General features: G+C 43.1%; 1 pseudogene; it reads right to left on the bottom strand.

Annotated features, from left to right (window-relative positions):
* Positions 1–1,069: 1,069 nt before the first annotated feature.
* Positions 1,070–3,402, bottom strand: LOC107534889 (importin subunit alpha-6-like; annotated as a pseudogene).
* Between the last annotated feature and the right edge of the window lie 13,786 nt (positions 3,403–17,188).

Raw genomic sequence — 17,188 nt, 5'->3', positions numbered from 1 at the left:
CTGTAGCAGCTAGAAAACAAGCAGGGCAGCGTGTCACAGGCGGAGGCAGGCTCGAAGGCCACAAGGATCAAGTAAGTCAGGTTCGGACGTAGAGTGTGGTCGGCTCGAATGGTCCATATACTGGATATGAACATTCAGTTAATGAAATAACACTGTGGTTAAGAGAAAAGGTGAAAATAATACTGGAGAGCAGAAGAGGAGCATGACACACAGATCAGGTGCGAGCTCCTGTTCAGTTTGTGATGCTTTACTTCAAATACTACAAGCAATTTTTCAAGGTCATTTATTTTTATTATTTGTTTAAATACATCTTTATTGATTTCAGAGAGAGGAAGAGAGAAGGAGAGAGATAAAAATATCAATGATGAAAGTCATTGATCGGCTGCCTCCTGCACGCCCCCTGCTGGGGATGGAGCCCGCAGCCCTGGCATGTGCCCTGACAGGGAATTGAACCTCGATCTCCTGGATCATAGATGGATGCTCAACCGCTGAGCCACACTGGCCGGGCTTTCAAGGTCTTTTAAATGTGATGTGCTTCTTCTTTTTTTCTTTTTTAAAATTCTATCAGAGCAAGAACACTTTTTTTTTTTTATTCCTCCCCTCCCCTCTCACCCTCCACTTCTGGAATATTCCATTTGCTCAAGTACCCAAGATAAGAGTTACACAGATCAGGGAAGAGAACTGGGAAGGATGAAGGAAGATAAAAGGGAAGGAAGCCACTACTAAAGAAAAAATAAAAATACAAAAAGTGCAAAATTGATTACCTCAGTCCTCCTTTGTCTACCCTGTGCTCCTGGGTTAAATATGTACAGCCAAAATATAGTGTAAGGAGGAAAAACCCAACACATCCCCTACTTGTCACAAAACCCAAATATGAGCCTCATATGGTTCTGTTTTCCAGAGGGTGCTCCCTCCAGGGAAGGGGGTAGAACAGGTCAAGAGCACAGTTTCCAGGGCAGGAGAGGTGTGTGGTGTCTGATGGTGGGAGGATGGTTTCCTGCCCACCAGAGGACTGTTTTTCCTCTGGCTGGTGGTGCTTCCCATTCCCTCCCCTCCCCGGAGGCAGACATTATAGCTGGAAGCCCTCCATGGGGACCTCAGGCTGCTGGAAAATTAACTGTTCTTGTGTTTCATCCACTTGGGGAGCCAGGCTGCTATCATCATCTTCTACACCAAAGTAGTGCTCAGTGAGGTCGAAGGCCTTCTGGTAGATCTGGTTCTCGTGTCTCTGGAGAAACTTAATTTTATCCAAGCCATAGGCTTCTTCGGTGAGGCCACAGTAGGGATTGACCCCAGAGCCACTGCGCTTGCTCTCTTGCTCTCCAAGCCGAAGGATGTTCTCCAGTCCATTGAGGGCCACTTGCACAATCTCTGAATCCATCACAGTCAGCAAGTCACACAGGGGTTTGATGCAGCCCAGTGATACCAGGTACCTGATCTGCTCAAGGGTTCCTCCTCCAGATGTGGCATTGGTGATGGCGCAGGCTGCCTCTTTCCTTGTATGGAACTCTGCTTTCTGAAGAATTTCGGTCAGCACAGGGAAGATGTTTGTATCTCTGACAGCCTGTATTTGAACCCTGTTGCCAGCATTAATATTTGAAATTGTCCAGCAAGCTTCTTTCTGGATTGACTGCTTGGGGCTGCTCAGCAAGTGGAGGAGGGAAGGGGGGCTGAACAGTTGAGAATGACCTGGGTTTGAATATCATCCCCAGTGACGATGTTACCCACAGTTCTCAGGGCAAGAGAAGCCACTTTGTAATCATTATGCATTAGACGCTCTACCAATCTCTTGCAGACTCCAGAGTCTATGACCACCTGGATCTTCTCACTGGGGCCATTGGACAAGTAAGAAAGGGCCCAGCAAGCACCTGTCAGCAAGTCTGAGTCACTGCTTAAGAGTAGGTGAGACAGGCAAACAAGGGGAGACCTTTGTAAACTCTAGAGGTGGATCCCTCCCTCAGCAGAGGTTTAACAGGGCCCAGACTGCTTTCTGCGTCACTGTCAGTTGTGTGGACTTTGTAAGGAGCATTAACAAAGGATTAAGGATGGAACAGTTTAAGACGTCGTCTTGGCAAGCGGAGCTGTCTCCAGCTATGTTTCCCGGTGCCCAGGCTGCCTGTTCCTGTACATCTTCAAAGTCCGAGTTAAGCAGCTCTACAAAAATGGGGACAGCCACTGCTTCGATGACAATTTTGGTCCGCCGAGAGGTTTCAGAGGCAATGTTGCTTAGAGCCCAGGCAGCTTCACACTGCCTGTAATGTACAATTCTCATTCCTCTTCAGAAACTCCACAAGCTGATCCACCACTCCTGGAGCATTGATAATGTCATCTATTGGAGGGCTAGGCTCTTTGGAGAGCAGTTTCTGGAATTTCTGTGTGGTTGCTAACTGCAGGTCAGAGTCATCAGAAAAGAGCATCTCTACCATCTCTCTACTGATCACACTCTCCGCAGTGGTAGAGCACATGGCAGCTTCTTCATTAATCATCTCCACGTTTCTCCATTTAAAAAGTTGTTGCTCCCGCTTGTGCTTCCGAAGCTGAATGCCCCCTTCCTCTCTCCTTCACCTCATTTCCTCGGGGTTTAGGGCATTGTTCCTATAGCTCTTCATTTGATAATTGTCTTTCCCTGGGCTTGCAAGGGTCTTAAAGAAAACGTGCCTAGGAGTTCTCACGTGACGTGCTTCTAATAAACAATGTCACTTAACGTGGGTTGGACTGCCAAGACTGCGGTGGCCTCTCAGTGGCTGTCTCATGTATGTCATTGGTGAGAAGAGGTTGGGGGCTCCAGACCCCTATGAGGACCTTCTCTGCTGTTTCTCACTTAGAAATGTCCACGAGGTGGCGACAGAGACTCACTTGCCTCCCTGCAGAGCCAGTGCTTTTTGACAAAATTAGTCTTGTGGAGATATTCCATCCAGCTCTATAAAAAGATTCCTCTTTGTAAAAAAAAAACAAAAAAACAAAACAAAGCAAAACTTAATTATACAAAATAATGGAAACTTCAAATATATGGCAAAAACGACTCAGAATAAATATACAAACAAATCGAATGGCCTTTTTTCTTCAACCAGGCATGATCCTACCTGACTTTTCCTCAGGAACTCATAAGTCAGAGTTCTGTCCGCTGGGCTCAGCTCTGTCCTATGATTTTTTTGGAGTTTGTTTCTGCCTTTCCTGATGTTTGAGAAAAACAAGCTGTACTCTTTGTCTCTTTCCTTTACATAGGTTTTTCACACAAAACTGGGGCAAAGACTCCCTGTACAGTTACTTGACCAACCTTTTGAAGCTGGGCAGAGAAGGCTTTTTCAGCTGCCTGAACAGATGCACTTACTTTGTGGAGCTCAGGCAAGCCATGGCACTCTCTGATCTCAGTTTTCTCACCTGTAAAATGAGGGCTATCATAACACTTTCCACAAGGGGTTGTTTTAAGATTGGAAGAGGCCAGGAGACACTCCAAAAATTGCAAATCACTGGACCAGTTTGTAGATCCATAGATCTCTTTGACAAACATGCTGTTCTTGAAGAGAAACCCATTTAGTTTATTTTAAAAAGCACACTAGGTTTGTTGGATTCTTTTAACAAAGATGACAATTGTGGAACCATCTATGGGTACTGAGTGTGGAGGGGCGCTTTGCACTCCTTTGGAGTCTAGAACGTAGACCTGGCCACCCTGGTTTTAGAAGCCGCTGCTGTGCCTGTGCGCAGTCTGCCCAGGATAACATTTTGCACCTGGGCTTCATTGAGAGGAGGCCTTTATGAAATCGGCCAGTTCCTGGAGCTGGTCATTGATGTAATCAAATAGTGTTAAAATTCAGAAGCTAATTTTCCACTTCTGTCTCTGGTGCAAAGCAGGCTATTAAACACCCCATCAAAGTGGGTGGTGATGCTCAGTGTCGAGTCCAGAGCTGCCCTAGGTGGGGTCTGACATGGCCTGTGCTGAGAGCCTCTGCGGTGCACAGAATACTGTTCACTGCTGGCCTGCCCCTCGGTGTGGAGGTGCAGGGGTGAGGGTTAGAGCAGGGAGGAGTTCACACTGATTGGCCTAAGGGCCTGGGTTACATCTGGCCTGCACTGTGTTTTTAAAAATCTGAGCCAGCATTTAAAATCTGGGAACTTTCATATGTTAAATCTGGATTTCTGTCTTCTTTTAAAGAACTGGAGAACACAGCAACATGGATCTTAATTGCCACACGGAAGCATCTGACTGGTGCTGAGGGGCAGCTGTCCCTCTACTGGGGTACCAGGTGGGTGGTTTGTCCCAGTCCCCACCTTTCCCTATTTTATCACTCATTTATGACACCTGCTTGGCCCCTTCTGGCATTTGCATTTTCAACCTCTGAATCAGACTGTTAAAAGTTCTTGGAATTATGCTAGTCACATTTAAAAATTTTTTCTCTTTTTTTCTTTTAAGGGCAGTGTGGAACTGCAAAGCCCACACCCTATGTGGATTTTTGGTTATGACCTTTGACAAGCATTGCAAAATCTCCCGTATTTCACCCCACAGGCTCTCCTTTCTCACTTTCTCTTCATTTGTGTTAACTGGGGCTTATATGGTTGAGACTAGAAGAAGCAGTTTTTTGGATGTTTTTTTTTTTAAGATTTACTGATTGGAAATATATATACACTGTCCAAAAGCCACTGTGCTGAATGTTCTATTCTATCAAGAAGAGAGAGAGAGAGAGAGAGAGAGAACTGCCTGAAGTTGCTTTTGGTATGTAGCCCTGGATTAATTTCCCTATTATTGTGGGTTGGCGATTCACACAGAAAAAAATAAAATCCTCTTCTTCCTATTAAGTGATATAAGCTTAGAGAACTTAGGAACTATTTAACTACTTATAAACATTTAACTATATGCAAGCAGCAAGCAGAAGATATGATGGGAAGAAAGAATCCATTTGCAACAGTGACAAAAGAGATAAAATACCCCCCTTATAAATTTACTCATACAAAGATATTTATATGAAAAACACATTTAAATGCTATTTTAACAATCAAGGAAGATACAAAAAGAAGACTTAAACAACAGAAAGGTCTGTGATGTTGAGCTTCCATACTTGGGAAGACTCAGTATCACAGAGATGTCAAGTCTCCCTAAATTAATCCAGAAATATGTTACTTTCCTGATAAAAATCACATTTTAAAGCATATAAACTGAATCTAAGGTTACATGAAAAACAAGCACGTTCTTGGATAGAAAAATTGTGGAATAAAGGGGTAATGAAGAGATAATGTTCATAAATTATAAATGTACAATGATTTAAACAACATGGTAAAAACACATAACTAGGTCAATAATACAGACTCAAAGGTAAAACCAAATATGTAAGGGAATTTTGTATATGATAAAATGTGCATCAGTAAGGAAAAGGCAAATTATTCATTTAATGGTCTTGAAACATTAGATCATTATACAAAAAAAGTCGGATTTCTAACTCACTTCTTACACCAAATTAAATTTCAGATGGATCAAATATACAAATGTAAAAAAATGAAATCATAAAAGTAGTATGTAAAAATAGGAGATTTAACTAATAATACCAGAATGAGAAAGGCTCCTGTAAGAAACACCACACACACGCGCGTGTGCGCGCGCACACACACACACACACACAGTAGTAGATTCTACTACATAGAAAGGATACAAAAATTATGCATTAAAAAAGATACTCAAACAAAATCGAAAGAAAAAGAGCAAACACAAAACTGGAAAAAATGCTTCTAAGTTGTATAACTTATAAAGAACTACCTTCCATAATACATTTCTTTTTCCATAATTATTTCTTCATACATTAAAAAACTCCTGCAAGTAAATATGAAATGGAAAAGTGATAAGAACAAACAATTATAAAAACAGGAAATACAAATGATCCAAACATGACAAGATGCTCAATTTCAGTCTATAATAGAAGAAATGCAATTACAAGTATAATGAGATATCTTTTTTTTAACCTATCAGATTATCAAAGATAATAAAACTAGAAAAACATAGAGCTTTGTCAAAGATGAAGGCTGTGAGCCAAACAAATGGATTCGATACTTCCAAGAATTACTCTGTTTGAAGTTTGGATTTCTTGAAGAAATGTAGATGTTGGTGAAATAAATTAGCATTTTAAAATAGTTTGTAACAATACCGCAATAATAATCGTTGCAGGCAGAAATCATCAGTAGATGCTAAAATCAGTGGACAAAAGCATGATTAAGATTTAGAATATTTTTATAGTCTCAAACTATCTCCCTATAAGCTACATATTAATTACAGAGCTAGAAGTAGTAACTTTACAGTGGTAAACCCAGGCAGCCACAATCCTGTAAGGAAGCCCAACTAGCCACATGGAGAGGATCTGAGGCTCCCGGGGACAGACCTCAACTGCAGGGAGGTGAGTAGTGGAGCCTTTAGATGATTCCAGTTACTCACTTTCAAAATTTCCAACCTAGATCCCAACATCATGGAACAGGGATAAGCCGGCCCTGATGTTCCTTTACCAAATTCCTAGCCTCCCTAATCCATAAGCATAATAAATGACTGTTTAATGGAGGGTAATTTGTTATGTAGCCATAGTGACTGGAACAGGTGGTATCTGGCAAATTTCTACACCATAAAGTTACCATTTTTCTCTTGCTAGTTATAAGTAATTTGTAATCAAATACTTTGAGGCTATGCAATTATTCTGTTCCTCATCAAACTTCCATCCTCCCTAAGCTAGTGTTATGGAGGGGAGGATGGCGGTGCTGTGAGGAGCAGCAGAGGCCCCGGCTCCCAGCCACGGACTCGATGTACTCCTGAAATCCTACGGAGCCAGCTTGGAAAAACCAGAGAAACATACCTGAGTGGGCGGAGTGCGAGTGGGGAGCCCTGAAGAGGCATCACGGAGTCCGGTAAGAGAGGGGGGTGTAGGAAGGGGGATCCCCCCTCAAACCTGTGCTGGGCTCCGAGCCCCGAGGCTTGGAGGCTGCAAGGCTCCCTCCCTCGGGAGGGCGGACGGCCTCCAAAAGCGGGGATCCCACACCCAGAGCGATAAGAGAGGAAGGAGCGCCCTGTGCACTGCGCAGAGGGACCCAGGGGAGCGGTGAGTCCCCAAGGAGGGGACGGCGCCTTCCTAGTGAAACAAAGCCTCTAGTGGCAGACGTGACCGCTGTCTAATGCTCAGGGTGCCGACCATAGGGAAGGCTGTCCCACAGTGTGTGGCACCCGAGTAGTGAGGGACCAGAGGACTGCACTGAGCAGCCACACATGGGGACCCTCTGCCTCCCTGTAAGGCATTGTGTTGAGCCCCAGAAAGCATTGAATCTGCGTGGTGTGGGGAAGGGGGGAGAGCCCTCCCGCCCTGAGCTCCCGGTGCCGGGAGGCTGGGATCTGTGACCAGCCCTGAGGGGCGCCGTGGTGGTGCATGAAGCTGCCCCAGCTTTGCTGAGATCAGCAATTTTGCGTTGGCGGAGAGGCTGCGGGACCTTGCAGGGCAGACTCTGCCTGGGTGTTGCTTTGTGCATTTGTGAGTCTAATGGCGGAACTGGCTCCCACCTTCCCAGCGTGCACTGCGCAGGCAGACCCGCGGAGGCTGGGGTTGGGGTCTGTACAGTAGACAGTCTGAGGGGCGGGCCTGGTGCCACCAGCCAACCAGAGCTGAGCAGGGAGGGGCGGAGCCTGCCGGCCTCTCCTGCAGCCGGGAGCACCGCCCCCAACAGGAAAGGGGCAAGTCCAGCTCACTGAGGCCCCAGACACCCCCAGAGGGCACAGTCCTGAGGGGGAAGGAAGAGCAGCTCACAGGAGGACATCACAAGAATAAGACTGTCAGGGACTGCTGTTTGGGAGCTGGAGGAAACGCTGAAAACCCCTGCTGTGGGTCAGGCAGGCAAAGCGCTCACCAGAATGTTTTTTAATCGAACCCACTGAGCCCAGGCTGCTGAACCGGCCCATGCAGAAAAGGCAACAGGCTGAAATCAGTCTGAACCTGCAGCAGGCCAGAGCCTGGGGAACTAGAATCAGAGGACAGGGTAGGGATTGAGGAGCTGGCCTTGGAGCAGAGACTAACTCCCGCAGAGTGAGCACCTGACAGCGAAACCTCTAACAGGAGTGATGCCCTGAGCTACACTAGCCACCCTGCACCCTAAAGACTCTACAGAAGACTCTGGAGCAAGACCAGGCAACTACAAGGTTGCAAAATAGCTGACAAGAGGAGGTGGTCCACGGAGAGCCTCAGATCAACCATCTACCTAAGGACACCAGAGCCAAACCTAGACGGCTCCTCACATTGGCTGATACACAAGTACCTCCCAGGAGAACTGAAATCACAAAAAACAGTGACCCTCAGACAACATAAGCTGCCCAGAAGAAACTCACCTGATTGACTGTCTTTTTTCCTTCGGTTTTTGTTTGTTTTGTTTTTGTTTATTTGTTTTTTCTCTTTTTCCCTTAGGAAGAAGAGAAAGGGGGGGAATTTGTTTTTTTTTTTCTTTTTTAAATTTTATAATAATTAAAAAAAATTTTTTTTTTAAACATTTTTTAACTAAATTTTTTTTTTATAAAAGAATTTTGTCTTGCTTAGCTTGTTTTTAGTTTTGTTACTCTGTTTTGTTTTGTTTATTTGCTTTGTTTTCTTTTATCCTTGCTTCTATCAAGACTTTCTTGATATCCCTGCTTAACGACTAGGACTTTATCATTATAACCAAGTTTACTGCTTTTCTCTATAGTTTTCCTCAAATCTCTTACCAGACTCCCTCCCTGCCCAGGCTTTATCTCTTTCTCTCCTCTTGACCAATTGGCATGACTCTTTTCTTCTTCTTTTTTCTTTTTCTTTTCTTTCATTCTTTTGTTATCCTCCATTCTGTCTTCCTATCTTTTTTTTCAATTGTTAGTTTCTCTTATTCTCTTTATTGTATTTTTATTTTCTCATTTTCAACTTTTATCCTATTCTCTCCCTTAATTTTTTGCTGGCCCTTCTTTCAGAATCTTTTCTCTGCCTCAGTTATCTCCCAGTAGCTTCTCTATTTTTTTACATTTTAATTTATTATTATTTTGTAAATTTTCATCACTATTAACAACAATATACATCTCTCTCTATATGCGTTACTTTTCTTTCTCTCTCTTTTAAGTTTTTGTGTGTGTGTGTGTTCTCCCTTCACTCTCCGAGTTCTATTTTTACTTGGGTTGTTTTCATTGTGACTGTCAATATATATTGTAAGATACCCCTTGTTTCCTGGAAGTTTAGGTGTGTATTGTCCTGCCTTGCCAGTACCCGTACAACAGCTTACACAATGAGGTTGGGGCTGAGACACAGCCTACCTGAGAGGAGAGTCCTCCCATGGACTGGTCAATGACAATCTAGACCCAACCACAGCAGGAGAACATAAAGAAACCACAGAAGAGAGACCCAAAAGAGGGACACACCTAGAGCAAAGAGCTCAGAAGTATAAGGAAAACACACCTCTGGGCTCCACTGGACTCACAAGACAAAATCCCACCCCACAAGACTGAGAGACAACAAATATACCTAATATATAGATACAAACACTAAGACCTACCAAAATGGGGAGACAAAGAAACAACTCCCAAATGAAAGAAAAGGAAACATTGCCAAAAAAAGTCTTTGATGAGATGGAGTTAAGCAAGCTATCAGAAACAGAGTTCAGAGTATTTGATGATGAAGATGTTCAAGGAACTTAAAGAAAAAAACAAGGCACTAGAGGATAAGATGGAGGACTTTAGGGAAAACATGAAAAAAGAGATACATAGCATAAACAAAAATCAGACAGAAATAAAGAATGCTGTATCTGATATCAAGAATACACTGGAAGAAATTAAAAGTAGGCTCAATGAAGCAGAGGATAGAATAGGTAGGGAGACAAGGTAGAAAAAAATCACTCAGAGCAGCAAAAAGAAAAAACACTTAAAAAGCATGAGGACAGTCTAAGGGAGCTTTGGGACAACATGAAGGGAAACAACATTCACATTATAGGAGTGCCAGAGGTGGAGAAAAGAGAGAAAGGGATAGAGAACTTGGTGGAGGAAATAATGATAGAAAACGTCCCTAGGCTGGCGAAGGAGAAAGCCACACAAGTTCAGGAAGCACAGAGGGTTCCAAACAAGAGGGACCCAAAGAGACCCACTCCAAGACACATCATAATTAAAATGGCAAATGTCAAGGACAAAGAGAAAATATTAAGGGCTGCAAGAGAGAGACAAGCAGTGACTTACAAGGGAACCCCCATAAGGCTAACAGCTGATTTCTCAGCGGAAACTCTTCAGGCCAGAAGGGAGTGGCATGAAGTTCTCAAAGTAATGAAAAGCAAGAACATGCAACCAAAATTGCTTTATCTAGGAAGGCTATCATTTAAAATTGAAGGTGAAATAAAGAGCTTCATAGACAAAAAACAAAAAACAAAAAAAAAAGGCTAAAAGAGTTCAGTACCACCAAACCAGCATTGCAAGAAGTGCTAAAAGGACTGCTCTAAGAAAAAGAAGGAATAGTGAGAGAAAGGTACATCAGCATAAGGGGGGAAAATGGCATTAAATAAGTTTATATCAATAGTAACCTTAAATGTAAATGGAATAAATGGCCCAATCAAAAGACATAGGGTAGCTGAATGGCTAAGAAAACAGGACCCAAATATATGCTGTCTACAAGAGACCCACCTGAGAGCAAAAGACTCACACAGGCTAAAAGTGAAGGGATGGAGTAAAATATTCCATACAAATGGAAAGGAAAAGAAAGCTGGAGTAGCAATTCTTATTTCTGATAAAACAGACTTCAAAATAAAGACCATCACAAGAGACAAAGATGGTCACTACATAATACTAAAGGGATCAATCCAACAGGAGGAAATAACCCTTATAAACATTTATGGACCCAATATAGGAGCACTTAAATATATAAAAAATTTCTTGAGGGACTTTAAGGGGAAGACTGACAGCAACACAATCATAGTGGGGACTTTAACACCCCGCTGTCAGCATTGGACAGATCATCAAGACAAAAAATCAGGGAAATGCAGACCTTGAATGAATCACTAGACCTGATGGATTTAATTGACATTTACAGAACATTTCGCCCCAAAGCAATAGAATATACATTCTTCTCAAGTGCACATGGAACATTCCCAAAAATAGACCACATGTTAGGGCAAAAGGCAAGACTACAAACATAAGAAGACTGAAATCATATCAAGCATCTTCTCGGATCACAATGCCTTGAAACTAGAAATCAACCACTATAAAAAAACCTCAAAAATATTCAAACACATGGAGGCTAAATAGCATGTTATTAAACAATAAATGGGTTACCAATGAGATCAAGAAAGAAATCAAACACTTCATGGAAAGTAACGAAAATGAACAGACAACAACCCAAAATCTATGGGACACGGTGAAAGCAGTCCTGAGAGGAAAATTCATAGCATTACAGGCCTATCTCAAGAAACAAGAAAAAGATCTAATGAACCATCTAACACAACAACTAAAAGAACTAGAACGAGAACAGCAAGAAAAGCCCCGAGAAAGTAGAAGGAAGGAAATAATAAAAATCAGAGCAGAAATTAATGACATAGAGACTAAAAAAACAATACAAAAAATCAATGAAACCAAGAGCTGGTTCTTTGAAAAGGTAAATAAGATTGATGCACCTTTAGCCAGACTCACTAAGAAACAAAGAGAGAGGACCCAAATAAATAAAATCAGAAATGAAAGAGGCGATATAACAACTCACCCAACAGAAATACAAAGGATTGTAAGAAAATATTATGAGCAACCATATGCCAACATATTGGACAACATGGGGGAAATGGACAAATTCCTACAAGCATACAACCTTCCAAAGCTGAATCAAGAAGAGGCAGAAAACCTGAATAGGCCCATAACAACTAATGAAATTGAAGCAGTAATCAAAAAACTCCCAGCAAACAAAAGTCCTGGACCAGATGGATTTACAAGCGAGTTTTACCAAACATTCAAACAAGAATTAACACCTATTCTATTCAAACTATTCCAGAAAATTCAAGAGGAGGGAAAACTCCCAAACTCTTTTTATGAGGCCAGCATCATCCTAATCCCAAAACCAGATAAAGATACGAAAAGAAAGAAAATTACAGGCCAATATCCCTGACGAACATAGATGCTAAAATCCTCACTAAAATACTAGCAAACCGGATCCAGCAATACATTAAAAAGATCATACATCATGACCAAGTGGGATTTATTCTGGGGATGCAAGGCTGGTACAACATCTGCAAATCAATAAATGTGATACATCACATAAACAAAATGAAGGACAAAAATCATATGATCATATCAATAGATGCAGAAAAAGCATTCAACAAAATCCAGCACCCATTTCTGATACTCTCAGCAAAGTGGGAATAGAGGGATCAACCTCAACCTAATAAAGGCCATATGTGACAGACCTACAGCCAACATCACACTCAATGGGCAAAAACTAAAACCATTTCCATTAAAAACCGGAACAAGACAGGAATGTCCACTTTCACCACTCTTACTCAACATAGTACTGGAAGTCCTTGCCACAGCCATCAGACAGGAAGAAAACATAAAAGGTATCCAAATTGGAAAGGAGGAAGTAAAACTGTCATTATTTGCAGATGACATGATATTGTACATAGAAAACCCTAAAGACTCGATCAAAGTACTACTGGATTTGATAAATGAATTTGGCAAGGTAGCTGGATACAAAATCAACATCCGGAAATCAATGGCATTCTTATACACCAACAATGAACTCTCAGAGAGAGAAACTATAAAAACAATACCATTTACCATTTAAGATACCTAGGAATAAACTTAACCAAGGATGTAAAAGACCTGTACCCGGAAAACTATGTGACACTGAAAAAAGAAATAGAGGAAGATTTAAACAGGTGGAAGAACTTAATAAGCTGATGAACAGAATAGATTCAAAGACATGGAAGCATAGATCAGACTGACGAATGTCAGAGGGATGGAGGAGGGCGGGTGGGTGGAGGGAGAGAGAGTAACCAAAGAATTTATATACACATATGCACAACTCAAGGACACAAACAATGGTGGGGAGAGGGACTAGGGAGGGGGATGGGACGGGGTGGAATGGGTCATTGGGGAGAAAAAGGGACATCTGTAATGTTTTAAACAAAAATAAAATTTAAGAAAAACTAAAAACAAAAACAAAAAAAAAAACTAGTATTGTCCATTGATGGATTTCTAATCCCATCATTCCTTCTATGTTTATTAGTTAGCACTTTTTCATAAGGAAAAACTTTATCTTTCCCCCTACTTTATATGTGTGTGTGTATGTATGTATGTATAACAGTTTGATCTAATGGATTGTTATTTTATTCAGTGGAATATAATGCATTATTATTATTGGTGCTCAAATTGCCCTAGATTTGGCCAGTGGAAGTTCCTTCAAGCTGATCCTGGGTCCTGTATTTTCCCAACTACTGATTGAGTATTGCCTTAGTTTCTGGTGCACCAAGATGTTCCAGGTTTGTCTTGTACGTTTCATACCCTAGTTCTGGAATATAAGACTTTTCTCCTGGAAGCCCTGGCTCATTTTAGTGAAAAATGGTATTTAGAAACTGATATCTAAGTGCTAGATGTGTTTATTGCCATAGAGGTGTCATTGTTTCTAGGAGCTCTCAGTGGACAGGGCTAAAAATATAATTTATTTATTTATCTATATACCAGAAAAGCTTATACCGATGCCTTCAATTCCAATCTATAACCTCAGAGGGGATTCTAATCTCCCCCCTTTTCTGTATTTGTAACACTTTCTCTGACATTAAGAACCTGGCTCCCATTCTTCTTAATATGTTTGTTCATCTGCTCAAGCCTGAGATATATAGGACGTAGCTTTAGAACTGCTAGCTAGTTCCACTGAGAGAAGCAAGCCTAACTAGAGTCCAGTTATTTTATTTTACTTTTTCTTTTCTTTTTTAAAATTTATCTTTATTGTTCAAAGTATTACAAGTGTCCCACTTTTCCCCCAAATTGACCCCCTCCACTTCGCTCCCACTCCCTCTCCAGGCCTTCACCCTGTTATTAACTGTGTCCATGGGTTATGCATATATGCATATAACTTCTTTGGTCAATCTCTTCCCACCCTCCACCCCCCTTCCCTCTTTCCTCTGAAATATGATCGTCTGTTGCATGCATCAATGTCTCTGGATCTATTTAGTTCATCAGATTCTTTTGTTTATTAGCTTCTTCTTAAAGAAGACTCTTCAACTTTTCCTGTAGTGCTGGTCTGGTGGTGATGAACTCCTTTAGCTTTTTCTTATCTGTGAAGCTCTTTATTTGACCTTCAATTCTAAATGATAGCTTTGCTGGGTAGAGCAATCTTGGTTGTAGTTCCATGTTTTTCATCACTTTGAATATTTCTTGCCACTCCCTTCTGGCCTGCAAAGTTTCTGTTGAGAAGTCAGCTGACAGTCGTATGGGTGCTCCCTTGTAGGTAACTAACTGCTTTTCTCTTGCTGCTTTTAAGATTCTCTCTTTGTGTTTAACCTTTGGCATTTTAATTATGATGTGTCTTGCTGTGGGCCTCTTTGGGTTCCTCTTGTTTGGGGCCCTCTGTGCTTCCTGGACTTGTAAGTGTATTTCATTCCACAGGTAGGGGAAGTTTCTGTCATTATTTTTTCAAATAGGTTTTCAGTTTCTTGGTCTCTTTCTTCCCCTTCTGGCTCTCTAATAATACGAATGTTGGGCCTCTTGAAGTTGTCCCGGAGGCTCCTTATGCTATTTTCATATTTCTGGATTCTTTTTTCTTTTTGCTCTTCTGGTTGGGTGTTTTTTGTTTCCTCATGTTCCAAATTGCTGATGTGATTCTCAGTGCCCTCTACTCTACTGTTGATTCCCTGTAAATTATTCTTAATTTCAGTTCCTGTAGCTTTCATTTCAAATTGGTACTTTATCATGTTATCAATTTTCTCAGTTATTTCCCTAATAGTCTGCTTAAACATCTTTATAAACAAAATTCTGCACTCTGTATCTGTTAGCTTGCTTGCATCTATTTCATTTAGTTCCTCTTCTGGAGAGTTCTTCTGTTCTTTCCTTTGTGACATGTTTCTTTGCCTCCACATTTTGGCTGCTTCCAGGTGTTTGTTTCTATGAATTAGGTAGAGCTGCTATGTCTCCTGGAATTTGTAGAGTGGCTTTGTATAGTAGATGTCCTGTAGGGCCCAGTGGCTCAGCCTCCCCAGTCACCTGAGCTGGGCCTTCTAGGTGCTCCCCTGTGTGGGCTGTGTGCACTGTCCTGTTGTAGTTGAGCCTTGGTTGCTGTTGGCATCACTGGGAGGAATTGACCCCCAGGCCAATCAGCTGTGAGGACCAGCTGCAACTACAGCCAGATAGCTGCTGTGCTGGAGACACCCCTATGGAGCAGGATTTACTTCAGTGGAGCTTTGGTGTTCACCAAGTGTGCCCCTTGAGTGTGTCACTTGTGGATGTGGTAGGGCTGTAATCCAGCGTAGTCGAGTCTGACCACCAGATGCACTGTCTCTAGGGCCTCTGGGGAGGTACAAAGTCAGCCTCTGCTAGTGCCTTGCCCAGGGCCACCCAGCATGACCTACATAGCAAACCGTAGTTGGCTGCTACTGGTGCTGGGCTTGGAGGTATCCAGGAGAGGCCAAGCTATGAGCCAATGCAGGCTGCTGCTAGTGCCAGGCCTGGGGCTGCTTATCAAGCCGTATGGGGCACGATGCTGCTTGTTTGAGAGATTTTAGGAAAGTCCTAAGCATGAGGCTTGAGAGGCCACTTGCACAGAAAAGCCCCTGGAAATGGCCTGGATGAGCTGCAGGTGGGGAGGGGCGGGGCCTCCGGGAATCACGGGGCAGGGCCAAAGGTGAGAGTCAGGTGCTGGTGATTCAAACATGGCGCCTGCCTGCCGGCTGTGTGCGGGGAGGACTCCCCGAAGGAGCAATGGCCTCTGCCAGCTCTTCTGCCTGGGAGGAAGCCGCCCCTCCACCTCTCGCCCGGATCTCAGGCAGGTTAGTCCCTCCCCGAGTGTCCCGGGTCCTTTCCGGCTGCTGCCCGGCGCTGGGCTCAGAGGGAGCGTCCGAGTGAGTCCGTGCACGGGCCCTTTAGGAGGAGCTGCTGGGGCTCCCGCAGCCTCCGAGACCCTCAGGGACAGTCCCCGCTGGTTTCACAGCCTGAAGCTGTGGGGACGTCTCTTCCCGGCCCTGGAGCCCTGAGCTGGGCGCCTGCTGTGGGGCTGGGACCCCTCACTCCCCCGAGATTCCCTCCAGGGTTTAAATCGTGGCACCGGGTGTGGGCCCGCGGCTGCGTCTCTGTGATTCAGCCCCGATCCGCCCGCGTCTCCGCCCCTCCTACTGTCTCAATGCTCCTTCAGCTCCCTGGTTGTGGGGCTTCTGTTCAGCCAGATCTCAGGAGGCTCTGAGTGACGGTGGTTCTGTATTTTAGCTGTAATTTTGATGTGGTTGCTGGAGGTGGCAGGTGCAGCTGTTACCTACGCGCCATCTTGTTTCTCCGAGTCCAGTTATTTTTTAAGGTAAAACTGCTACTGAGTGAAATGTACAAATCACAACGGTACAATTCGCTATATTTTGACAAATGCACACACACACACATACACTCTTACTAAAGCACAGAACATTTCCATCACCCCAGAATTTTTTTTTTTTTAATTTTTATTTTTTTATATATATCTTTATTGATTTCAGAGAGAGGGCAGCACCGATCCGCCCGCGTCTCCGCCCCTCCTACTGGGAGAGAGAGATAGAAACACCAATGATGAGAGAGTCACTGGGGATCGAGCCCGCAACCCAGGCCTGTGCCCTGGCCGGGAATCGAACCTCGATCTCCCGGATCCTAGGTTGATGCTCAACTGCTGAGCCAAGCCCGGCCGGGCCAGAAATTTCTCTCATATCCCTTCTTAGTCAGTCCTCTCAGAACCAACCACTTTTCTGATTTTTTTTTTTACTACAGTTTTGTGGGGGTTTTTTGTAGAAATGCATATAAATAAATTTATACAAAGTCTACTCATTTTTGGCCGGCTTCTTTCACTCAGCATAACGTCTATGAAATTCATTCATCATGTATCGGTAGTTTGTTCCTATTTATTGCTGAATAGTATTCCATCTTATAAATATGCCACAGTCCATTTATCCAGTTTCCTGGAGATGAAAATTTGGGTTGTGTTCTGTTTTTGACCATTATGAATAAAGCCTCTGTGGATACTCTTGCGCA

Source organism: Miniopterus natalensis, chromosome 1, assembly GCF_054644295.1.
Source record: "Miniopterus natalensis isolate mMinNat1 chromosome 1, mMinNat1.hap1, whole genome shotgun sequence".
Taxonomy (NCBI): domain Eukaryota; kingdom Metazoa; phylum Chordata; class Mammalia; order Chiroptera; family Miniopteridae; genus Miniopterus; species Miniopterus natalensis.
This window is presented reverse-complemented; position numbering and strand designations above follow the sequence as displayed.